The sequence below is a fragment of the Dipodomys merriami genome, unplaced genomic scaffold (genome assembly GCF_024711535.1).
Source record: "Dipodomys merriami isolate MVZ:Mamm:240054 unplaced genomic scaffold, mDipMer1.0.p SCAF_3, whole genome shotgun sequence".
In the NCBI taxonomy this organism is placed as follows: Eukaryota; Metazoa; Chordata; class Mammalia; order Rodentia; family Heteromyidae; genus Dipodomys; species Dipodomys merriami.
This window is the reverse complement of record NW_027204492.1, coordinates 106,137,651-106,163,155: the sequence shown is the minus strand read 5'-3', so window position 1 is coordinate 106,163,155 and position 25,505 is coordinate 106,137,651. Positions and strand designations below refer to the sequence as shown.

Below are 25,505 nucleotides of genomic sequence, written 5' to 3'. Positions count from 1 at the left end.
AAATCACATCTAAAAAGATTACAGAAGTAAAATTAGATCTAAAGCTGAGCAAGTAACTCAGTGCTAATGGAACATGCTTAGCACACATAAGGCCCAGGCTTTAATCTCCAGCATTGCAAATCTATCTAACTATCTACAAAAATATTTATATATAGCAAATATATGTATATAGTTACATATATTTACGTACACGTAAATAAAATTAGATCTAAGATAGAATAAACCAATTCAGTCTACTGCAGATTTTCTAATTTTCTCCTTTCCACAGCAATGCACACCCCAGGCTGTCAATCTTGTTGTTGTTGTTGTTTTTGTCGGTCATGGGGCTTGAACTCTGGGCCTGGGCGCTGTCCTTGAGCTCTTCAGCTCAAGGCGAGCGCTGTACCACTTCAGCTACAGCGCCACTTCCGGTTTTCTAGTGGTTTATTGCAGATAGGAGTCTCACGATCTTTACTGCCCAGGCTGGCTTTGAACCGAGATCCTCAGATCTCAGCCTCCTGAGTAGCTAGGATTACAGGCGTGAGCCACCGGCACCCAGCTTCAATCTTGTTTTTAACCCACATTAGCACAGTTTCCAGCTTCCTCCCCAAAGACATCTTTAATTCTGAATATTTAGCCAACCCTTTCCTCTATCTGTGACTTGGGAACCTTGCTTCACTATACACAAGCTCCCTTACATGTACATGTTGGTTCCAAAGTTCCCTCCCTCTCCTCATGAAGACACAGTCAGTTGCCAACCTTCCTGCCTCCTACCGCTATCCTTCATCCTGCCTACTCCAGGAAAAAAAAACAAAAAAAAAACAAAAAAACATACCCTTGAAGCTTACAGACCTAATTTCCTAAGCCTTGGCTTTCTGTTGTCCATTCTCTAAAACCTGGCCTTTTTGATCAGATAAAAAAAGAAAGTACTCTTTGCCTGACTAATGTAACTTTAAGCCGTCTGTACATCACTTTTTTTTGGCCAATCCTGGGGCTTGAACTTAGGGCCTGTGCACTGTCCCAGAGCTTCTTTTGCTCAAGGCTAGTGCTCTACCACTTGAACCACAGCACAATTTCTGGCTTTTTCTGTTTATGTGATGCTGAGGAATCTAACCCAGGGCTTCATGCATGCTAGGCAAGCACTCTACCACTAAGCCCTGTTCATTACTTTTTATAACAATTAAAATTTAAAAAAAAAAAAAGAAAAAAAACATTTTCAGTGCTGGCAATATAGCTCAACTAGTAAAGCATTTGCCAAAAAAAAAATCCATCTTCTGTATCCTTTTTTGGGGGGGAGGGGTCCGGTTGTGGGGCCTGAACTCTGGGCCTGGGCGCTGTCCCTCAGCTCTTCAGCTCAAGGCTAGTGCTCTACCACTTGAGGCACAGCCCCACTTCCGGCTTTTTTCTTTTTGCTTATGTGGTGCCGAGGAATCGAACCCAGGGCCTCATGCATGCAAGGCAAGCACTCTATCACTGAGCCACCTTCCCAGCCCTTCTGTATCCCTTTCTCACATATACACAACTCCTGATCACTCCCCCAACATTTGCTGGCTGACTGGTTAAATCATCTGTACCAATTTAACATTCCTAACAGATAATCTTTCCAAAAACAAGAGCGAAAGCCCTCTGAACACCTCAATTGACTAACTTTCTCTTACTCCACTGCAAACCCTACTTCCAAATCCATAAAACATGCCAGTTCCAGAATTGGTCCACACCTGAAACCTCAACTGTCACTTTCCACTTAACTTTCCTCCTCTACATATGGAGGATGTGTCAGCCAACATTTACAGACAATGCTGAGACCCAATCTTCTAAATTTTCCTTTTTTTTTTTTTTTTGGTCGGTGGAGGGGATTGAACTCTGGGCCTGGGCCCTGTCTCTCAGCTCTTCAACTTAAAGCAAGTGCTCTACCACTTGAGCCACAGCACCACTTCTGGTTTTCTGATGGTTAATTAGAGATAAGAGTCTCATGGATTTTGCTGCCCGGGCTGACTTTGAACCTCAATCCTCAGATCTCAGCCTCCTGAGTAGCTAGGATTACAAGCATGAGCCACCAGTGCCCGGCTCCTAAATTCTTTTCTGCCCCTAATTTGGATGAACTAAGAATTCCGCTTTTTTTCCCAAGTCCTTCCATTTCCTAATTAGGGTGATGCCATTCTTTCTGATGGAAGCATAGAATTCCATTGTGTATATGTACCACATTTTCTTGATCCATTCATATATGGAGGGGCATCTGGGTTGGTTCCACATCTTGTCTAATAATGCTGCGATGAACATGGTCATACTGGTGGCTTTAGTGTGGCCTTGTAAAATCATATTAAATAAGCCAGATCCAAAGAAATATAGGTCTCACGGTTTCCCTCATTTGCAATAATTAGTATACATCTAGGATAATTTTATCAGATGAGTAGAAAAGCTCAAAAGCTATGTACATGACCATATAAGATGATGCTAAGTGAAATGAACCCCACGATACAGACACGAGGTCTTTCTTTGTTGTTGTTAATGTCCATGTCATTTTTTTGTTTCCTTTGTATGTTCTTCCCCCTATGGTATATCCCCTCTTGTCACTATACTTGATTTTGGTACTCTGCATCTTGGATATACATTTTTCTAATTCAGGGAGAGAAAAGGATATCCACAGGACAGTATATTGGAAATGAACTTTACAACTTCGGGTGGAGGGGGGGAGAGGGAGGTGAGAAAGAGAAGGGGTAACAAGATTCGACAAGAATGTACTCATTAAGGGTGGGGAGTGTAGTTGTGGAGATGGGAGGGAAGGGATGGTAGGGGAAAAACAGAGGAGGAGGCAACAATGCTTGATAGGAAATGTACTCATTACCTTGCTCATGTGATTGTAACCCCTCTGTACAGTATTGTCACAATTAAAAACTTATTTATAAAAAGAAATGTACGCATTGCCTTACTCATGTAACTGTAACCCCTCTATACAGCATTTTGACAATAAAATGTTTTGTCTTTTAAAAAAAGGAATTCTCTGGTTAAACAACTGCCATCACAATTGACCTGTCACCTACTCTACCTCCTTCAGGAGGCTGTCCCTGCCAATCTCATCCCTCTTATTACCGATACCTCCTTCTTTCTTTACTAAAAGGAAGTGAACCTGTGTGTGTGAAGCAATACATTAGGTATGCAGATACGTGCCAACCAGGAATCCATTATGTAAACTGAATATGGCTGGGACCTCAGGTACTGAGAGGGAAAAAGCAGCTTTTGCTGGACGCTGGTGGCTCTCGCCTATAATCCTAGCTACTCAGGAGGCTGAGATCTGAGGATTGCGGTTCAAAGCCAGCCCAGGCAGGAATGTCCGAGAGACTCTCATCTCCAATTAGCTGCCAGAAAAATGGTAGTGGCACTGTGACTCAACAGGTAGAGTGCTAGTCTTGAGCTGAAGAGCCCAGGGACAGCACCCAGGCCCAGAGTTCAAGCCCCATCACCACCAACAACAACAAAAAGAAAGAAATGGAGGGAGGAAGAGTAAACAAATGCAGTCATGGTACTCAGTAGACACTATGGAAAATGAACTAATGCAATTTGTAGGCAGAAATGGCAGGGGAAAACTGGGCAAAAGTGAAGGAAGGGATGACATTGTCCAAAAAAGTAGTGCTTATTTACTTGGCTTATGAAATGGCAACCCCCCCCGTACACACCTTAATAATAACAGTAAAAAAATTAAAGTACTGCTGACTTTATTTTTGTTGGTCATGGGGCTTGAACTCTGGGCCTGGGGGGCTGTCCCTGAGCTCATCAGCTCAATGCGAGTGCTCTACCACTTGAGCCACAGCGCCACTTCCAGTTTTCTGGTAGTTAATTGGAGATTAGAATCTCAAGACTTTCCTGCACGGAGGACTGGCTTAGAATCTCGATCCTCGGATCTCAGTCTCTTGAATAGCTAGAATTACAGGCATTAGCCACCAACACCCAGAAGTATTGCTGACTTTTAAAAATAACAGCTCAGAGTCAGGCACAGTGGCTCATACCTTAATTCTAGCTACTCAGGAGGCAGAGATTAGGTACATGGCCTAATCAAAACTAGCCTGGGCAGGGCTGGGAAGGTAGTTCAGTGGTAGAGTGCTTGCCTTGCATGCATGAGGCCCTAGGTTCGATAAACAGTAAGAGCTGGAAGTGGCACTGTGGCTCCAGTAGTAGAGCGCTACCCTTGAGCTGAAGAGCTGAGGGACAGCACCCAGGCCCAGAGTTCAAGCCCCACGACTGACCAATAAATAAATAAATAAATAAACAAATAAATAACAAAACGAGCCTGGGCAGAAAGTTTGCAAGACTCCTTCTCAACCAATACAAAGCTAAGCATAGTGTCAGCATATGACAGAAATGTATATATGATGACAGGCATACATTATCTGTCATACCAGCTGCGTGGAAAACGTAAATAGCAGGATCACAGGCCAGCCCAGACACAAATGGGAACCCGTATCTGAAAAATAACCAATGTAGTTAGGCGATGCTGACACATCTGTGATTCTTAAGTTTAAGGATTGCAGTTCTAGGCCAGCCTGGGCAGAAAAGTTAACAAGACCCTTTGTTAATGGAGAATGACATAGTGGCACATGTCTGGTATCCTTGCTAGGATGGGTAGCCTAAAATAGATGGATTGTACCCAGTCATATGCCTGTTTAGGAATCGAGATTATCTCAAAAATTAACCAGCAAGGTGGCTAATGCTTGTAATCCTAGCTCAGGAGGCTGAAATATGAGGCTCACAGCGAAGCCAGGCCAGACAGGAAAAGTCCAAGAGACTTATCTACAATTAACCACAAAAAGCTGAAGTGGAGTCTTTGGGAAAGTAAGGGGGCACTGAAATGGAGGCACAAGGGGTGAACAAATGTAGCTACTATGTTGAAAATAAACTATACAACCTGTGAGTGGGTATGGGAGGGAAAAACTGGGAGAGAGCAAGGGAAGGGGTAATAATGTCCAAAAAGGGCTGGAAAGATGGCTCAGTGATAGAGTGCTTGCCTTGCATGCATGAGGCCCTGGGTTCAATTCCTCAGCACCACATAAACAGAAAAAGCGGGAAGTAGTGTTGTGGCTCAAAGTGGTAGAGCACTAGCCTTCAGCTGAAGAGCTGAGGGTATAGTGCCTAGGCCCAGAGTTCAGGCCCCACAACCAACAATAATAATAATAATAATAATGTCCAAAAAGAAATATACTCTTGCCAGATGCTGGTGGCTCATGCTTGTAATCCTAGATACTGAGGAGGCTAAGAGCTGAGGAACGCAGTTCAAAGCCAGCAAAAAAGTCTGTGAGGCTCTTATCTCCAATTACCTACCAGAAAACCAGAAGTGGCACTGTGGCTCAAAGTGGTAGAGTGCTAGCCTTGAGCAAAAAGAGCTCACTGACAGTGCCCAGGCCCTGAGTTCAAACCCACAGCTGACAATAACAACAAAAAAGATGCTCTTTACTTGACATACATAACTGTAACTGCTCTATACATCACCTTTATAGTGATAAAAAAAAATAAAGCCCAAGTAGATCTGTAGCTCAAGTGGCAGACTACTAATCTTGAGCAAAAAAGCTCAGGGACGGTGTCCAGGCACCAAGTTCAAGCCCAGTACCAGGACAAAAAAATAAATAACCAGCAAACCTGGGTGCCAATAGCTTACACCTGTAATCTCAGCTACTCAGGAGGCTAACATCTTAGAATCACATTTAGGAGCCAGCTTGGGCAGACAAATCGAAAACTTTTATCTCCAACTAACTAGCAAAAAGCTGGAAATGGAAACATGGCTCAAGTGTTAGAGCACCAGCCATAAGCAGAAAAGGTTAGAGGGCCTGAGTTCAAGCCCCAATACCAGCAAAAGGAAAAAAAGGAGAAAAAAAAACCATCAAAATGAGAATGAGAGCTGGCAAGTTTGAGGCTCTAAGTTCAAACCAGGACTAACAAAAATATAAACATAGACGATCACCAGTGGCTCATGCCTGCAATCCTATCAAGAGGCTGAGGTCTGACTATCACAGTTCCAAGCTAGCCTAGGCAGGAAAGTCTGTAAGACTCTTATCTCCACTAAACTACCCCCCCCCAAAAAAAAGCCAGAAGTGGAGCTCAAATGGCAGAGCGCTAGCCTTGAGCAAAAAAGTTCAGGGACAGCACCCAGGCCCTAAGTTCAAGCCCCAAGACTGGCACAAAAATAAACAGGGCTAGGAAGGTGCCTCAGTAATAGCATGCTTGCCTGGCATGCATGAGGCCCTGGGTTCGATTCCTCAGCACCACATAAGCAGAAAAATCTAGAAATGGCATTGTAGCTCAAGTGGTAGAGTGCTAGCCTTGAGGTGAAGAGCTGAAGGACAGCACCCAGGCCCAGAGTTCAGGCCCCATGACCGACGAATTAATTAATTAATTAATTAAAATAAAATAACCAAAGCAAGCCAGGTATCGATGGCTAATACCTGTATTCCTAACTATTCAAGGGGCTGAGATCTGAGGAACACAGTTTGAAGCCAGCCAAAGCAGGAAAATCTGTGGGACTCTTATCTCCAATTAACTACCAAAGAGCTAGAAGTGGAGGTATGGCTCAAGTGGTAGAGCAGAGAAGCTCAGGGACAGGCCCTGAGTTCAAGTCCCAAGACTTGCTCACTCTCACACTCACACACAAACACACACACAGAATGCGCACACAGAGAATGCACACACGCACACACATACAGAATGCCCAGGGACAGCATTCAGGCCCTCAGTTCAAGCTCCCAGACCAGCACACCAAAAAAAGAAAACAGCAGCCAGGGGCTGGTGGCTCACATCTATAATCCTAGCTACTCAGGAGGCTGAGATATGAGGATCATGGTTCAAAGCCAGTCTGAGAAGGAAAAGTCTGTGATATTCTTATCACCAAAAAGCCACCAGAAAACCAGAAATGGAGCTGTGGCTCAAAGTGGCAGAATGCTAGCCTTAAGCAAAAAGAGCTCAGAGACAGCACCCAGGTCCTGAGTTCACGACCTACAACCAGAAAAATAAGTAAATAAACCTTCGGCCTGACAAGTGCAAGGCCCTGGGTTCAAACCCTAGTACTGCCATACAATTTTTGTTAATCTTTAAAAGCCCTAGCTGCCTTGGATCTTTCTATGCCATGACTTAAGGCCATAGCTTGCCCTTGGGTCATCTTTCTCTACTCGATGACATCGCTCTGATTCTCTTCCTACTCTAGGCTGTTCATTTCAGGGCCTCATTTAACACTGCTATCACCTATGATTCTGGTTTTACCCTTGTTCTCATTTAAACATTGTCCCTCTAAATGATCTTACCTTACCTCATAGTTTCTACTAAGATCTACTTTCATCAATGCCTAGATAATAGGTCCAAATCTCTATCCTGAGACAGTCCTATACGTGATAAACAGGAGACAAGTCTTTGTAGAAGCCCTACTTGGGATTATTACACTTTGTGATCTGAAAGTCAACATATCTAAATAGAAATCTTAATTCTAACCTCCCATTCATCAGTTTTCTTTTGTATTCTCCATCTCATCAAGACCTATTCTAGGTGCCTCCTTATCCTGTCTCTTAACCTACTTTTCAGTCGTACCAAGTCTGCCACATGAAATGTTCACTTATTAAAGACAGCAAAATATTCACAAGATGAAATTCAGATCAAACTGCTGTTAGTACTCCATTAGGCAAAAACTATGTAATTGTGGATTTAGGGCATGACTCAAGAGCAGAGTATATGCCTAACAAAATCAAGACCCTGAATTCAAGCCCCAGTACTACAAAAGGAAGCTCACATCTGTAATACTATTTGGGAGGCTGAGATCTGGGGCTGACAGTTCAAAGCCAGTCCAGGCAAAAATGTCTGTGAGACTCTTATCTCCAACCAAAAAGCAGGAAGTGGAGCTGTGACTCAACTAGTACAGTGCTAGCCTTGAGAACAAAAGCTGAGGGAAGTACCGAGGCACCAAGTTGAAGCCCCGCAACTGGCACACATAAAAGGAAAAAAACTATATTATCAGCAAAGTGTGATGCTATGCACCTGTAGTTCCAGCTACTTGGGAAACTAAGTCGGGAAGCTCACTCAATTTCAAGAGTTTGGGGTCAACTTCAGTGACAAAGCAAGGCTGCATATTTTTTAAAAAACAAAACTTTTTGAGAGTATAAATTTGAAATAGATTGTTTGCACCTATGAAAACTGAACTAGGAAACTCTTTGAAATTGTTCTAAGAAGAGGAAGAGGAGGAGGGAAAAGGAAAAGAGGAGAGGGACGAGAAGAAGAAGCTATTAATTTTGTGTATCTGAATTTCTTTCAGAGGAGTAAAATCAATGAGCTTAGAAGTTTCCAAGTGAAATAAGATACATGCGCAAAAATATATGCCAAAGCCGGGTGCCGGTGGCTCATGCCTGTAATCCTAGCTACTCAGGAGGCTGAGATCTGAGGATTGCGGTTCAAAGCCAGCCCGGGCAGGGAAGTCCGTGAGACTCTTATCTCCAATAAACCACTAGAAAACTGGAAGTGGCACTGTGGCTCAAGCGCTAAAGGGCTCGCCTTGAGCTGAAGAGCTGAGGGACAGTGCCCAAGCCAAGACTTCAAGCCCCCAGACCAACAAAAAAAAAATGCCAAAAACAAAAGGAACCTCATGCAAGTCTTGCCTTGAATAACTAAACATTCTAGTTAGTAAAAGACTACCAATATGATAATAACCACTACTTTTCAAAAAATTTGTGCCAGTTCTATGGCTTGAACTTGGGGCCTGGGTGCTGTCCCTGAGCTTTTGTGCTCAAGGCTAGCACTCTATCACTTGGGACACAGCTCTACCTCTGGCTTTTTTGGTGATCAACTGAAGATTAAGAGTGAGGCTGGGGCTGGGAAGGTGGCTCTGTGGTAGAGTGCTTGCCTTGCATGCATGAGGCCCTGGGTTCAATTCCTTAGCACCACATAAGCAGAAAATGCCAGAAGTGGCACTGTGGCTCAAGTAGCAGAATGCTAACCTTGAGCTGAAGAGCTGAGGGACAGCACCCAGGCCCAGAGTTCAGGCCCCACAACCAAACAAACAAAAAAAAAGTGAGGTTGACTGGACACTGGTGGCTCATGCCTGTAATCCTAGCTGCTCAGGAGACTGAGATCTGAGGATTGTAGTTCAAAGCCAACCCAGGTAAGAAAGTCTATGAGACACTTATGTCCAATTAACCACCGGAAAACCGGTAGTGGCGCTGTTGCTCAAGTGGTAGAGTGCTTGCCTTGAGCTAAAGAGCTCAGGGACAGCCCCCAGGCCCAGAGTTCCAGCCCCATAACCAACAAAAAAAAGAGTGAGGCTGACCTTGAACCATGATCCTCAGATCTTCCCCTGAGAAGCTAGGATTACAAGCATGAGTCATGGGTATCCTGCTTCAAAATAATTTAGAATAAAATGAAAAACTGGGAAAATGCCCATGTAATTTGGGGGCATGATTGGACAATGTCAAAAAAAATGTACTCATTACCCAACTTATGAAATGGTAACCCTTCTATACAACAACCTTAATAATAACAATAAAACTATATGTTAAAGAAAACAAACTGGATGAAAATTTTATTCCACTACTTTCTTAAGAGTCATAGTTACCAATTATCACCCTGGCTTGCAAATATATGTCTCATCTAATGAAGAATTAATACAGAAGGCTGGACATAGCATTTATATACTTGAGATAGACTGCTTTGGCTTTGATATTAGTTTCACAATGCCTAACATATCTTTTTTTTTCTTTTGGTGCCAGTACTGGGGCTTGAACTCAGGGCCTGGGCACTGTCCCTGACTTTTGTGCTCAAGATCAGCACTCTACCATTTGGGCCACAGCTCCACTTCTGAGTTTGTGCTTTTCCAGTCCTGGGACTTGAACGCTAGGTCTGGGCACTGTCCCTGAGTTTCTTTCGCTTATGGTGAGTGCTCTACCACTTGAGCCACAGCACCACTTTGAGTAGGTTATTGGGGATGTGTCTCATGGAGTTTCCTGCCTGGACTGGCTTTGAACCATGATCCTCAGATCTCAGCCTCCTGAGTAGCTAGGATGATAGGCATGAGACACCAGTGCCTGGCTTAAAAAGGATGATAGGCATGAGACACCAGTGCCTGGCTTAAAATTCCTTATCTTGTACTTCATATCAAAGTGATCTCTATTCAACAGTTACCACTGTCTGGGTAAAGTCTCCAACAGCTAATATTCATCTTTCTGAAAAATACTATACCTCAAAGAAAATTTAAAAAGGACACAAGTGCTGGAAGTGTGGTTCAGTGGTAGAATATATGTTTAGCATGTACAAGGTACAGGGTTCAATCCTGAATACAAAAAAAAAATAAACAAAAAGGAGATACTATACTTTTCTGACAAACTCACATAGAACTTGAGATCCTTCTGCATGAGAAGGTGTATTTACTCAAAAACCCAAAACCAGGTTCCAGATACTTACTATGGTAGAAATATAACAAGGCAATGAAGTGCAACAATGGGGTGAGTAAATTTTGAGTCAAAACAACCCCCAAAGTAGCTGAGCACCAGTGGCTCATATCTGTAATCCTAGCTACTTAGGATGCTAAGACCTCAAGGATCAGAGTTCAAAGCCAGCCCAGGCAGCAAAGTTGACTTCTTTCCAATTAATTAGCAAAAAAATGCCCTACTGGAGTCATGGCTCAAGTGCCAAGAGTGCCAGCCATGAGAAAGAAATCCAAGAGAGAAAACAAGGCCCTGAGTTCAAACTCAAGTGGGAAATATAAATCAAGATGAACATCTTTTTGTGAGGAATTTAGAAAAAGGGAGAAAAGAAAGGGAAAGAAAAGGAGGTGTACACTGAATGGACAGGTAAAGACGCAGATGTGGACATCCACAGCATGTGTCTGCATGTGGGCTAAGTATAAAAGAAAGAGAACTGAGACAGAAAGCCAAGACAAAGAGGACAAGGAATGATCCTTTGGACTTTCTTTCCTGGTCACCAGACACAGCCCTATGGATGCTCTTGGGCTGCGAGAGAAATCCATGTGTTATAACCAAGAATCCTACCTGATAGTTTTAGAAGAGAAGTACCTTACAATTCTGTAAACCTTTTTGGCCTTCTCTCTGCATCTGTAAAAGAGTACTGTTCATTATGTTGAGTCATAAAATTCTCATTTATTCCCTTCCACTTTGTATCTTGCAGATGATATACAATATGCCTTATAGATACGCAAAGCAAATAAACTCTAACTACTTTTAAAGTTTCATCAATGCATTTGTGAAGCTTATTTGATCTACAGCAACTTCTGAAACTACCTTGTGATAGCTAGTTAAAAATGAGTTTGGTCTTAAAGAGGGTTGTGGTGAAAAGTGCCTTTTCTAGGGAAGAAAGCAAGCTATCTCCCAAGTTAAAGGGTAAGGCTTACTACAAAAGTATGTGAAAGGGCTTAATAGTAAGCACTAACAGAGTACTTGGGGGCTGGGAAGGTGGCTCAGTGGTAGAGTGCTTGCCTTGCATGCCTGAGGCCCTGGGTTCCATTCCCCAGCACCACATAAGCAAAAAGAAAAAAAGCAGGAAGTGGTGCTGTGGCTCAAGTGGTAGAGCGCTAGCCTTGAGCTGAAGAGCTGAGGGACAGCGGCCCAGAGTTCAGGCCCCACGACTGGACCCCCCCCCAAAAAAAACAAAAAACAAAAACAAAAACAAAAACCACAGAGTACTTGTAGGAGCTATGCCCCATGCTAAATGCTTTTATATACATTAACTCATTTAATTATGATCTAGCCTAAGAGATAGATACTATCACTATTAGTACCCTCATTTTACAGACAAGGACATTATAGAGCACAGAGAGGCTAAGTATTTTGCACTAAAGTCATATCACTAATATGAGAAAACAGGATTTAATCCCTTGGATATGAGACTCTAGACCTGTACTCTAACTCACTACTAATATCATGTTAGTCAGGCAGTTACTAAGGTTAAAAGGTGAACTTACTTAATTCAAGGTCATACAAATAGTTAGAGGTAAAAGGCTAACATTCTGGTATGTTCAAGACCCTGGACTTAATTCCCAGTGAAAGAGAATGAGCTGGGAAAGGGTGGGAAGGGGGAGGAAAGCAGTAGAGGGAAGGGAAAGGGAAGGAGATAATCTAAAGGCAGACACATTGTAATTTTACTTATTTTAATTTTGTTTTTTGTTTTTTTTTTTTTGGTTTTTTTTGCTTATGTGGTGCTGAGGAATCGAACCCAGGGCCTCAGGCATGCAAGGCAAGCGCTCTACCACTGAGCCACCTTCCCAGCCCTTATTTTAATTTTGTACAAAATAAAATTGCATGTGGATGGAAAGAGCAAAAACTTTGACATTAAGATAATATCCACTAATACCACTTATATGACCCAGAGAAGTTGCTAACTTCCTGATTTTGTTTTCCTGTCTATATGTTAGGAATACTAGAATCAATCCTTTTGAGTTGGGGTGGTAATTAAATACATTAACAACCTAACTTTAAGGGCTGGAGGCATGCCTAAAGTGGTAGAAAGCAAAAGACCCTGAGTTCAATCCCTAGTACCTAGCACCATCAAGAATAAGTAAGATAACTGTGAAGAAAAATGTGACACTGTTCAAAAAGAAATGTACTCATGCCAGGCACCAGTGGCTCATGCCTGTAATCCTAGCTATTCAGGAGGCTGAGATCTGAGGATTGAGGTTCAAAGCCAGCCCAGACAGGAAACTCCATGGGACTCATATCTCCAAGTAACCACAGGAAAACCGGTGGTAGCGCTGTGGCTCAAGTGGTAGAGCGCTTCCCTTGAGCTGAAGAGCTCCCAGGCCCAGAGTTCAAGCCCCACGACTGACAAAAAAAAAAAAGAAAAAAAAGAAAAAAAAGAAAAAAAAGAAGAAATGTACTCATTATCTAGTTTAGGTAACTGTAACCCCTGTGTACATAACCTTTATAATAATAATAAAAAATAAAAAGTTTCAAAGCCAAATGATGTATTTGAATTACAAATGATCTACAATTCATATTTTATACAATATTTAATCTATAATAAAGATAATTAAAAATTAAAAAACAAGCCAGGTACTTGTAATAGCCTAGCTACTCAAAAAGCTGAGATATGAGGATCATGGTTCAAAGCCAGCCCCGAGACTATCTCCAATTAACCACCAAAAAGCCAGAAATTGAGCCTAAGTGGTAAAGCACTAGCCATGAGTAAAAAAGCTCAGGAACAGCACCCAGGCCCTGAGTTCAAGCCCCAGGACTGTCCCCCTTAAAATAAAATAAGTAAATTTAATATCTAGTCTCGAGCTAATGCTGGCTTTCCCCTAACTCATGCCTAAGGCTCTTTTTTGTCCTCGACCAGGACTCAAACTCAGTATCTGATGTTTGAGCACATTGTCTTGTACTACCATCTGAGCCATACCACCTTTAAGGCTCATCATCACCCACAAGAATGGTGGGAATCAGGACCCTTCAATCTCTTCTGAAAATATGTTCTATCTCCCAAGGGCTTACCATAATGCAGACCTGTAAGCAATCACACAATGTACTGGTAATCAAAAATACTTGGATCTCATTTTGCAACAGCATTGTTCTCCATTATTTCTCATTATGCAAGTGTAATTTTTCAGCTTTACTAAGAGGATGCTTAGGCTGTTCTGCCCTAACCAGTTAATATACATTCATATCTATGCTATTTAAGAAGCCATAGGACTATGGATCACTTGAGATAACGTAGTACAAATTACAATGTGCTTCAAATATAAAAATGATGAAAAGATTTGAAGACATGGCACAGAAGAATGGAAAACTATCTCATATGAATTTTATATCAATTATATGCTGAGATAATAATTTGGATATACTAAGTTAAAAAAACATTAATATCTGCCGGGCGCTGGTGGCTCACGCCTGTAATCCTAGCTACTCAGGAGGCTGAGATCTGAGGATTGCGGTTCAAAGCCAGCCAGGGCAGGAGAGACCGTGAGACTCCTATCTCCAATAAACCACCAGAAAACCGGAAGTGGTGCTGTAGCTCAAGTGGTAGTGCGCTCACCTTGAGCTGAAGAGCTGAGGGACAGCGCCCAGGCCCAGAGTTCAAGCCCCACGACCGACCAAAAAAAAAAAAACATTAATATCTTACCTATTTAACAAAAATGCTGTGACTGAAAAAAAATCAGTATCTCTTCTGTAGCTAGTATTATATTCTATAGGACACAAAAGATATGTAACAACCAAATTTAAAATAACACTAAACTAAAACCAACTTGTTCACAATCCATACCTTAGACACTATGAGGAAAAGGAAGACTTAGAAGGAGAGAGGTATAAATTCAAACAGACCAAAAGCAACTATAACATAAAAACAAATATAAATTTAAAAAATAACTAGAAAGCATAAAAACATAAAAATTATATAAACTCTTTTAAGATTATTAATAAAGATTCTCTAAATACAGAATTATACCAACTTTAAGAAACTATTAAAGAATAATCATAAAACCAATATGAAATTCAAACAACTGTTAAGTCAATTATGAATGGAAAAAATCCATTCAAAGGCTTTGATGTACCAAATGCTTAAAGCTCAAAAATTCTGCATCCTGTACAATACCTTAACAACAACAATATTTTTTAAAATTCTGTACCTTCTCAAAATGGGTTATCAGATTAAGAAAAATTGTTTATAATCCCAAATGTGTACAGATTCTATACTTAGCTCTTAGTATTCAAACAAGGAATGTACCTAAACTGGACTAAATCACAAGGCATCAGTGCCTCATGCCTGTAATCCCATCTACTCATGGCTGAAATTTGAGGATCCTGAGCACAAAAGCTCAGGAACAGCACGCAGGCCCTGAGTTCCGGGAGTTCCAGCGCAAGCACAGACACATAATCATTAGTATAGCTGGATATCAGTAGTTCGTGCCTGCTATGCTAGGTACTCTGGGGAGGGACGGGACTGACATCTGAGGATCTCCATTTGAAGCCAACCCCAGGCCAACAAATCAATGACTCATCTCCAATTAACCAGAAAAATCTGGAAGTAGCTTTTTGCTGGTTAATTGGAGATTAGGGTCTCTAATATTTGTTTGCCTGGGCTGGCTTTGAACCCTGATCCTCAGATCTCAGCCTCCTGATTAGCTAGAATTAGAGGTATGAGCCATCAGCACACATGCCTGTGATTTTACTTGCTAAAATGAAGAAAAATAATAAATGGAAACAAAAAAGCTGGAAGTGACAGCATGGCTGAAGTGGTACATTATCAGCCTTGAGGAGAAAAAAGTAAGAAAATGTACTCTTTACCTGACTTATGTAACTGTAACCCCTCTATGTACGTCACCTTTATAGTAACAATTTGAAATTCTTTGAAAAACTAAATGTGAGCAATCAAGACCCCAAAGTCTGGGCTCCCAAAATTGCGCCAAAAAGGAAAATTAAAAAAAATTCAGACCTCAGTGGTTCACGTCTGTAATCCTACTTAAGAGACTGAGATCTGAACATCACAGACCAAAGCCAGTAGGGACAAGAAAATCTGTGAGACTATTTATCTCCAATTAGCTATCAAAAAGCTAGAAGTAGAGCTATGACTCAAGTGGTAAAATACTAGCCTTGAAAACAAAAGCTCAGGTGCTGGGAAGGTGGCTCAGTGATAGAGCGCTTGCCTTGCATACATGAGGGGCTGGCTTCCATTCCTCAACACCACATAAGCAGAAAAAGCCGGAAGTGGCGCTGTGGCTCAAGTGGTAGAGCGCTAGCCTTGAGCTGAAGAGCTGAGCGACAGCGCCCAGGCCCAGAGTTCAGACCCCACACCCGACCAAAACAAAACAAAAAAAACAAAAGCTCAGGGCTTGGAATGTGGCTTAGTGGTAGAATGTTTGCCTAGCATGCATGAAGCCCTGGGTTCAATTCCTCAGATAAACAGAAGTGGTGCTGTGGCTCAAGTGGTAGAGTGCTAGCCTTGAGCAAAAGAAGCTCAGGGACAGTGCCCAAGCCCTGAGTTCAAGCCCCAGAACTGGAAAAAAAAAAAAAAAGCAAACAAAAGCTCATGGATAGCACCTAGGCCCAGAGGTCCAGCCCCAGGACCAGCACAAGAAGGAAGGGAGGACGGAAAACAGGAAGGAGACTCATCTCCAATTAAGCACCCCCCGACACACAAAACCAAAGTGGATTGGTGGCTCAAGTGGTAGAGTGCTAGTCTTGAGCAAAAAGAGTTAAGGAACAGCACCTAGGGCCTGAGTTCAAGCCTCTGAACTGGCACAAAAATTGTCTCACAGGCTTCCCTGCTGGAGCTGGCTTTGATCTGTGATCCTCAGATCTCAACCTCCTCAGTAAGTAGGATTACAGGCATGAGCAGACCACGCCAGCTCCATTGCTTTTTTTTTTGCTGGTGCTGGGATTTGAACTATGGGCCTGGCAATGTCCCTGAGCTTCTTTTGCTCAAGGCAAGCACTCTACCACTTGAGCCACAGTGCCACTTCCGACTTCCCTGAGTAGTTTACAGGAGTTAAGTGTCTCATGGACTGTCCTGGCCAGGCTGATTTTGAACCTTGATCCCCAGATCCCAGCCTTTGGAGTAGCTAGGATCACAAGCATGAGCCAACAGCGCCTGGCTCCATTGTCTTTTATTAAGCTAAACATGAAGATTTACAAGCCTGTGGCAGTGCCACACTCCTTTCCTGAAGTTCCTAATTGTCTTGGGAAGTAATTTTTCATTTAAAAAATGATTTAAATAACCATTTGGTGGGATTATATCAAAATGAATTAGAAATAAGTATTTTTAAATTTGTTAGTTTCAATCTCTATATAAATCTGTACAATCCACATAAACCAAAATTTTTTAGTATTTCAATTTTTAAGATTGTAAAGAAGTCCTAGGACCCCCAAATACCACTGAAGGCTGAATAACATCACAACATCACACAAACACACACACACACACACAATTTCTACTTCTGCCCTGGAAGATCATTACTGCTATTTATATCACAGAAATTTATAACAGTGGGGCTGGGGGTTTAGCCCAGCGGAAGGGCGCCCGCCTGGCGTGCCCAAGGCCCTGGGTTCGGTTCTCAGCCCTAGTTTAAAAAAAAAAAAAGAAATTTATAACAGTTCAAATTCTCTAATGACCAGTAAAGAAAGAAGGTTGGTGGGGCTAAGACTGAACAGGAAATTAAAGGCAAAGAAATTAAATGCTTCCTTTAAGCTAGTAGGCTAACAGCCTGATTTGAAGGCAAAATTCTAGACAACTAAACAGAAGATGTGCCAAAATTAACTAACCTCCGTGTTTATGCCATAAGCAATCATTTATTGCTTTCACATTCTTCCTACAGCTGCCTGAAAATTCATATAAAACTCCTCAAGTTATTCCGTACAATAGCTAGATTCTCAGAGGTTAATGTACTTATTCTCAATGAAACATTTAAATGATTTCAAGCTATCTTTGCCTTCAAATTGTTCTACCAAAAAAAAAAAATCATGCCAATGCAGAAAATGCCATTCTTGCATATTAAAGAGAAAATGCAAGGCTATGTATAAAAATAAAATTTCTAGCTGGGTGACAGGGGCTCATGTCTGTAATCCTACTCAGGAGGCTGAGATCTGAGGATCTCAGTTAGGCAGGAAAATCAGCCCAGGCAGGAAAATCCATCAAACTTTTATCTCCAATAACTACCAAAAGGGTGAAAGTGGATTGTAGCTCAAGTGGTAGGGTGCTAGCCTTGAGCAAAAACTCTCAAGGATTGTGCCCAGGCCCTGAGTTCAAGCCCTACAACTGACAAAAAAAAACCCAACTTTTTTTAAACAATCTTTTTTTCTATAAAGCTGTCAAGTCATTTTATTATCCCCAGCTACACTACTCAAATTGAGAAATAACTCAGGTTAATATGAGACAGACGTCAAAAGATAAATTTAATACTGGAAACTCTTGTCATTAAAATATTTTCATAATTCAGTACAAAACTGCAAAGGACAATTTAACTTAACTATTAGTAAGGCTCTGGTTCCTCCAATCTCCTTTGGCACCTATTATGTAATTTACTTTAGTGTACAGGTATGTTTAGCATTTGGTCATCCCATAATAGAAGAAAACTTACATGCTGAATTGAAATTCCTTTGTACAACTACTTGAAAATAATGTAGGCTGGGAATGTGGCTTAGCGGTAGAGTGCTCACCCAGCATGCATGAAGTTCTGGGTTTGAGTCCTCAGTTCCACATAAACAGAAAAAGCCAGAAGTGGTGCTGTGACTCAAGTGGTAGAATGCTAGTCTTGAGCAAAAGCTCAGGGATAGTGCCCAGGCCCTGCGTTCAAGCCCCAGGACTGGCAAACAATAATGTGAAAAAATAAAACCTGGGAGGGACTAAGGGTAAACAAATGTAGCAGTAGTACTAACTATACACTATGTTGTAAATGGACTATACAGCTCATGGTGGGATGGGAGAGAAAAACTGGGAGAGAGTAAGGGAAGGGGTGACACTGTCCAGAAAGAAATGTACTCTTTACCTGACTTACGAAACTGTAATCCCTCTGTATATCACCTTTATAACAAATTTTTTATTTTCTTTTATTGAAAAGATGCTGTACAGAGGGGTTAGTTACATGAGTAAGGTCATGAGTACATTTCTTGTCAAGCATTGTTATCCCCTCCTTTGTTGTTCTCCCACTATCCCTTCCCTCCCCCACACAATAAAATTTTTAAAAGAAAAAAACCTGAGCCGGCACTGGTGGCTCACGCCTGTAATCCTAGCTACTCAGGAGACTCAGACCTAAGGATCAGGGTTCAAAGCAAGCCTTGGCAGGAAAGTCTATGAGACTCTTACTACAATTAACCACCAGAAAACTGGAAGTGGTGCTATGGCTCAAGTGGTAGAGTGCTTAGGGACAGTGTCCAGGCCCAGAGTTCAAGCCCCACAATGAAAAGAAAGAAAGAAAGAAAGAGAAAGAAAGAAAGAGAGGGGGGAGGGGGAGGGAGGGAACGGAAGGGAGAGAGAGAGGAAGGGAGGGAAAAACCTATTTCAATTTAATGCTCCTCTGCTTATTCCTCACAAGTAGTAGTCCAAGAGTGATGTCATAGAAAATACCTTCCTTAGTCTTTCTTTAGAGATTGGATCCAGTGAGAATTCTAGAGAAAGCCTCTACCATGGAATAATATTTTTTTGCCAGTCCTGAGGCTTGAACTCAGGGCCTGGGCACTGTCCCTGAGCTTCTTTTGCTCAAAGTTAGCACTCTACCACTTGAGCCACAGCGCCACTCCCAGCTTTTCTTATTTATGTGGTACTGAGGAATGGAACACAGGGCTTCATGCATGCAAGCACTCTACCACTAAGCCACATTCCCAGCCTGTGGAATAATCTTCTAAGTTACATTTTAACATGAAATCACAAATCCTGTACTGTTAGTTCTTAGTTCTCCCTAAGAATTACACAACTAAACTAGATCTCTTAGAAGATATTTATTTCTTGCAAATCTCTGAAAATACATGATGCAGAATCATTAAGTAAACTCAAAGATATTAACTAGGACACTGGCTAATTTTTCTATCTGTTCTTATCTGCTTCAGTGATCCAGTTAGATTTTCTTTTGCAATTCTGGGAATGAAGCCGGGGCCTCATACATGATAGGCAAGAGCTGCGTACCAATGAAATACACTCCCAGCTCCAGCCAGATGAGCTCTAAAGATTTTACATTAAAAACAAGAAAACTGAGAATGTTTTTCACCTTTCCTAGTTTCTCCAGCAAAAATTTCTGGGCTCACAAACGTAGCTTACTTGCCTAGCATGTGGTAAGACCCTTGGTTTTCCCTACCTCACCCAACCCTTTTGCTCCAGTGCCACAAAAAACAGGGGTAGGGGAGAAGAGCAGGGATTTAAAAAAACAACTTCTAATTCTGACCAAGTTTGAGTGAGATTTTCATCTCCAATTAACCAGCAAAAACCAGAAGTGGAACTGTGGCTCAAGTAAAAGAGCACCACCCTTCAGTGAAAAAGCGGAGGGACAACACTCAGACCCTGAGTTCAAGTCACAGTATGGGCATAAAAAAATAGCTATGTATTTAAGCTACTTTATGTGATGGTAAAATTAAATGCTAAAAGTAATACAATCTCTTCATTTGTTTTGATTTATGACTTTTGAGTGATAACTTAAAAAAGAATTCTTCCCTTAATAAGTTTTAATTTTTTAAAAAACTTAAAAAACAAAACTTCGCTATGTGCATGTGGCTCACACCTGTAATCCTAGCTACTCAGAAAGCTGAGATCTCAAGATCATAGCTTGAAGCCAGCCCAGGCAAGGAAAGTCCATGGGACTCTTTTCTCCAATTAAGCACCCAAATTAAAAAACCACTAGCCTTGGACACAAAAGCTCAGGGACAGTGCCCAGGACCTGAGTGCAAGCCCAAGGCCCAGAAAAAAAAAAAAAAAACTTAAAAGATTCTCCACTTCAGTACCAACAGCAATTCAAAAAACACCTACAGTGGGAGTGACCTGAAAGCCTTTCCAATGATTTATAAAATGGCAATAATAATAACAAGCAGCTCTGCTTTACTCTCCCCTTTATTACTGCCATTCCTTGAAAGCCAGCCTCACTCCAACTTAAGGCCTCTCTACTTGCTGTCTCTCCAACTACATTAATCTATCCAGTTAGCTATGACTCCCTAACTATTTCCAACCTCAAGACTTCAACTGAACCCTTCCCCAAACATTCTTAAAATTTTTTAAAAGAACCTTTTGCTCCATTCAACAGAAAATTGGCCATGTTTTTTTCCTTTTTCTCTGTATATTAAGGAAGTAGTTTATCTGTGTTATTTACTAACATTTTGCTTCAAAATATTTTTTGTTCATTGGCTGTTTTTTGTCAGTTGTGGAGCTTGGACTCGGCCTGGGCGCTGTCCCTCAGCTCTTCAGCTTAAGGCTAGTGCTCTACCACTTGAGCCACAGCGCCACTTCTGATTTTCTGGTGATTTATTGAAGATAAGAGTCGCACAGACTTTTCTGCCTGGGCTGGCTTTGAGCCTCGATCCTCAGATCTCAATCTCCATAGTAGCTAGGATTACAGGTGTGAGCCACCAGTGCCCGGCTCCACTGACTGTTGAATCTTGGCAACGCCTACAACAGTGCCTGGCACACAATAAATAAGTGCCTAGAAGTACAAATTTAAACCTCACAATTCTTTGTATTCTGCAGCCATTCTTCATTAAAAATATAATTTAAAAAAGGCAGGCACCGATGGTTCATACTTGTAGTCCTAGCTACTCAGGAAGCTAAGATCTGAGGATCACAGTTCAAAGCCAACCCAGGCAAGAAAGTCCCCTAGACTCTTATCTCCAATTAACTACTACAAAATCAAAGTGAAGCTGTGGCTCAAGTGTTAGAACACTAGCCTTCAGCACAAAAGCTCAGGGTCAGCCCATAAGCCCTGAGTTCAAGCTCCAAGACTGGCACAAAAAAATAAAATAAAACCTCAGACTATAAGTAACTTTTCTAAGCCCATGATTATGAATAAGTCATGGAACGGGGGTATGTCTGATTTCAGGGCCTTCCCAATTATATTATATTTTACAATTATACATTATACAATGACGCATTCCCAGAGGAAATATATGTTAACTAATTAATCTACAACTCCTCTGCAAGCAAAAGAATCATATTCCTCACAGTTAACATTATTCACTCCAAAAATTTGCAATGGCAAAATCCATACTTGTCAAGGGTCAGCAACTTCATGGGGGGGGAGGGTCTTGTTCAAAACGCTAGAAAAAAATGTTAAAGGTACTAAAATACAAAGCTTTTATTTTCCTTCTTCCATGTCTCTTGACTTGTCAGGGTGTGTTTTTACCATATTTGCTGATAAATGTTGCTCTAAGTGAAGAAAAATTAAAATATAAATTATTAGCATTCATTTTACACTCACTTGTTGTCATTTAATACCAGTTTTTCATGCACATACTTAAACCAAGTGTGGAGCCCTTCAGAACATCCATGAAGCCAAGCCAACACTGGTTCCAAGAATCTAGTCCCAGACAACCCAAATAAAGATGGAAAGGTCAACCATTGAAACTTCCAAGAAAGCAATATCTTACAATATTTCATCTTCAGAACAAAATATATGTCATATAGAACCTACCACTTTAGGCTCTTCATTTTGCAATTTTAATCCTGCCTCCCCTGCATTATTCTTTTTACAAAACACAAAAGCATATTTTTGAAAGACAAGTAGTATTGGACTAGAGAATTATAAATACACTAAAAAGCGTCACAAATAACCCTTTGTAAACTAAAAATATTCTCAAAAATATCTTTCATTTTTGTGGACAATTTTTAAACCACAATATATAATTTTGATATGCCAGGTATAATTCTATACTGATGTTATACCCACAAATTCTAGCAAATAAATTCAATGTTCAAATCAGAAATATTTACTATCCTATGTTCCCCCAAAAATTTTTCAGAAGACTGCAAATTAACATCCTTTATCACAGATCAAGTATGACTCCAAGTGCCAAGGACTGTGCTGCTTAAAGTATGAAAATTATATAAATATTACAGCAAGTCCCCAAAGAGTTGACATTTTTCTATATATTGCTCATTCTATTAAGTATTACAGAAACATTAATACATTTTATAAACTCTTCAAAAACAATTTTCAAATGAGTAGAGATACTCAGGCATCCTGCTCCCTAGATAGGAAAAAACACATTGAAATTAGAGCATATACAGAGCTGAAAAACATTTTCTAGATTACAATTTAATCAGATTAACAAAGGAAGAGGAACTGCGAAAATATCTAAGACTAACCAAATATAAGGGGCTACACAAACAGTCTAAGTAAGAAAGGGGGCCAAGGCAATCTAGAAAGATGAAAAGCAAAACCCTTCAGTGACATTAAAATTTGAATTAAAGAACAACGTTATTTAAATAAGCAGTTAACATTTTGTAACAAGAAGGCCAAGAAACGTGACTATTCTATATCTATCGATTCACAGCACTGCTTTACTATTCTGTACTTATTTACTTATAATATAGAAATAAAGCAGCAGCAACAGTTAGCCACTCCAACGTTAAGCACTCTGGCAATGGTTACTTACAAATCGTCTTTCCGTTTTTTTTTTTTCTTACAGTACTTTATAGCTATAGATTATTTTCACATATATGACCTCATATAGTCCTCAGCACCTTATGATGTGGGTATTACTGAATTTCATAGACAAGACACTGAGGTTCTTGTCCTCTTGTCCGTGAATCTCTCGAATCATCAGCGGATCCCACACACACCTTCGGATTCCATGTTAAATGCCTTGAATTTTGCATAGTTCTATTTCGTCACAAATAGCATTTTTAAAGGGAAGGTACGGGTTAGGGGGGAAATAATCATGGTACCTGCAGCTCTGTGCTGCAAAAAATGGCTGAATTATGCTTCTTCCCTTTTTCCCCCCCTGCTCCCTCTCTCTCTTCCTCCTAAGGGGGGAAAAAAATTAAGATTTCAAACAATTTAAGTAAACTCAGAGACAAATTAGGTCCCGGCGTCTACCAAATGTTAAGACTCGGATCGGTGCAGAGGGCCACGGAATTCGTGCCTTGCACGGGGCCGCGGAAGCGGCCCGGGCTCTGCAGGCCGGTGGGCAGGGGCGGCTACTCACCTCGGGGGTCCGGTCCAGCCTCTAGTGGACGGCAGTCTGCATCAGGAAGAAGCGGGCCAATGGGCCGAACGGTAGGCTAACGGTCTCCGAGACGGACCTCGGCAGAAAGGTAGTCTACAAGATGCCGCTCTCCGGCCAGGCCGGATCGCTCCGGCGCGGGGCGAGTCTGCGCTCCGGCGGCCCCCTCACAACCAGTCCTGGGAAAGAAGACAGCACTGAGTCGGGAGTCCCGATAGTCGCGCTAGGCGGGAGGCGACGCGGCGTCGGGGCCCGAGCCGGCCTTACCAACGGTTAAAGGGTGGGGGGAGTGCTTTGCAGCGCCGACGGGGCTCGGCTGGAGAGCCGACTAGGGGCCACTGAGCAGGGAAGGGAAGAGCTGAGGAGCCGAAGAGCCGCGAGGCAGCAGTGAGAAGCACCGGCAGAGGCGACGTCAACGACGGCGTCTCCGGGCTTCTGCCCTGAAGCGCGCGGAGCCTCAGGATCACCCACGCCGGGGGTGGAGGAAGGCGGGAAAGGGGCGTGGAAAGGGGCGGGGCTTACGGGGCCAGGAGCCAGGGGCCGCTCCAGGCCTCGCGCCCCCTGCGGACCGCGGGAGCCGCCCGGGGCCCGCCCAGAGAGGCGGGGCAGGCCAGCAGGGGGCCCAGGGCGCTGACTTTGGAACGCAGAGGCTGGTCTCTCTAGTTGGCTAGGCTTGCGGGAGAGGGGACGGAGCACCGGGTTTGGAGAGCAGGCTCTGGAGGCCCCCTCGGCCCTCGCAAGCGCCCTGTGGGGGGCTAACGCGGGGCCTGGCGGGTGTTTACCTTCCCCCTGGTCGAGCGCCAACGCCGCCATATTTCAGCCCAGCGCGCGTCACTTCCGGCGCCACGGGAGCGGGAGCGGGTGTGGGAACCAGGGGGTGGGGGGGAAGTGTCCGGCGCCCCCGGCACGTCGCGTCCCTGCCGCTGGTCCGCCCCCGTAGGCCAGCCACACCAAGGAAAAGCGATAGGCAGGCTTTGCGGTCACAGCCCAGGCCAGATGGGGCTGCTGTCATGGGGCTTCTGTCGTCAAGCCGCCGTCGGGGCTAGGGACGCTTGACAGTGCACGTCCCTCACTTCAATCTTGCCTTCTGCGAGTGCGTGGGCCCCGAGCCACTGCGATTCACCTACCATTCACAAGTTGAGGGTTGAAAGGCCCGGGGGGGAAAAATCTTTTTACATAGTGCATACGATGGGGGGCGGGAATGGAGGGAGCTGGAAGAAAACGCAGAGCGAGCTTTACCTGTTATAAAAGCGATTCGATGTATACCAAATGACATTACTTTTTGGTAAAGCAATTTGCAGTAGATCATTGCGTCGCAGTTTCACCTGGCTTATTGCAAAACAATTTCACGTTATCAGAAATAAAATTGCCCAGAGATGGGGGGAAAAATCATAGAAAATGGAATGGTTTCTCCACCTGGAAAAATGCCAGGTTCTCAAAAAGCAGTCCAGTTGCTTATTGCATCAAAGTAAGCAAGAACTAACATTAAGAGGGCAGTGATTTATTTTTTAACAACCAGCTATGCACTTCTATCTAGTGCTCTCTAAGTAACACCTTTAATTGATCTAAGAATGTAAAACCACACTGGAGGGCTGTGTTGTAAACAGTGTGGGAAATGTAGAGGAAATACTCTTGGAGTCCACCAGTTCCATAACTCATCCATTGCCCATTTCTGATCTTAAGATTCTTTTTTTTTTAATTTATTTTTTTACTTTTATTTTTTTGGGTCCAGTAGTGGGGCCTGAACTCTGGGCCTGGGCGTTGTCCCTCAGCTCTTCAGCTCAAGGCTAGCGCTCTAGCGCTTGAGCCACAGCGCCACTTCTGGCTTTTTTCTTTTTGCTTATGTGGTGCTGAGGAATCGAACCCAGGGCCTCGAGCATGCAAGGCAAGCGCTCTACCACTGAGCCACCTTCCCAGCCCATTTCTGAT

At 42.5% G+C, this 25,505-nt stretch overlaps 1 protein-coding gene across 2 annotated transcripts in view; it reads right to left on the bottom strand.

Moving 5' to 3' along the window:
• Nucleotides 1–24,010, bottom strand: part of Klhl15 (kelch like family member 15) — a 57,598-nt gene extending 33,588 nt beyond the window's left edge. For both annotated transcript variants that reach the window (XM_070040706.1, XM_070040704.1), the window contains exons 1-2: nucleotides 23,844–24,010; nucleotides 23,559–23,755 (exon numbers count right to left, since the gene is read on the bottom strand). The gene's annotated coding sequence lies outside the window, so the exon portion shown is untranslated. The remainder of the gene's footprint in view (nucleotides 1–23,558; nucleotides 23,756–23,843) is intronic.
• Nucleotides 24,011–25,505: the final 1,495 nt, after the last annotated feature.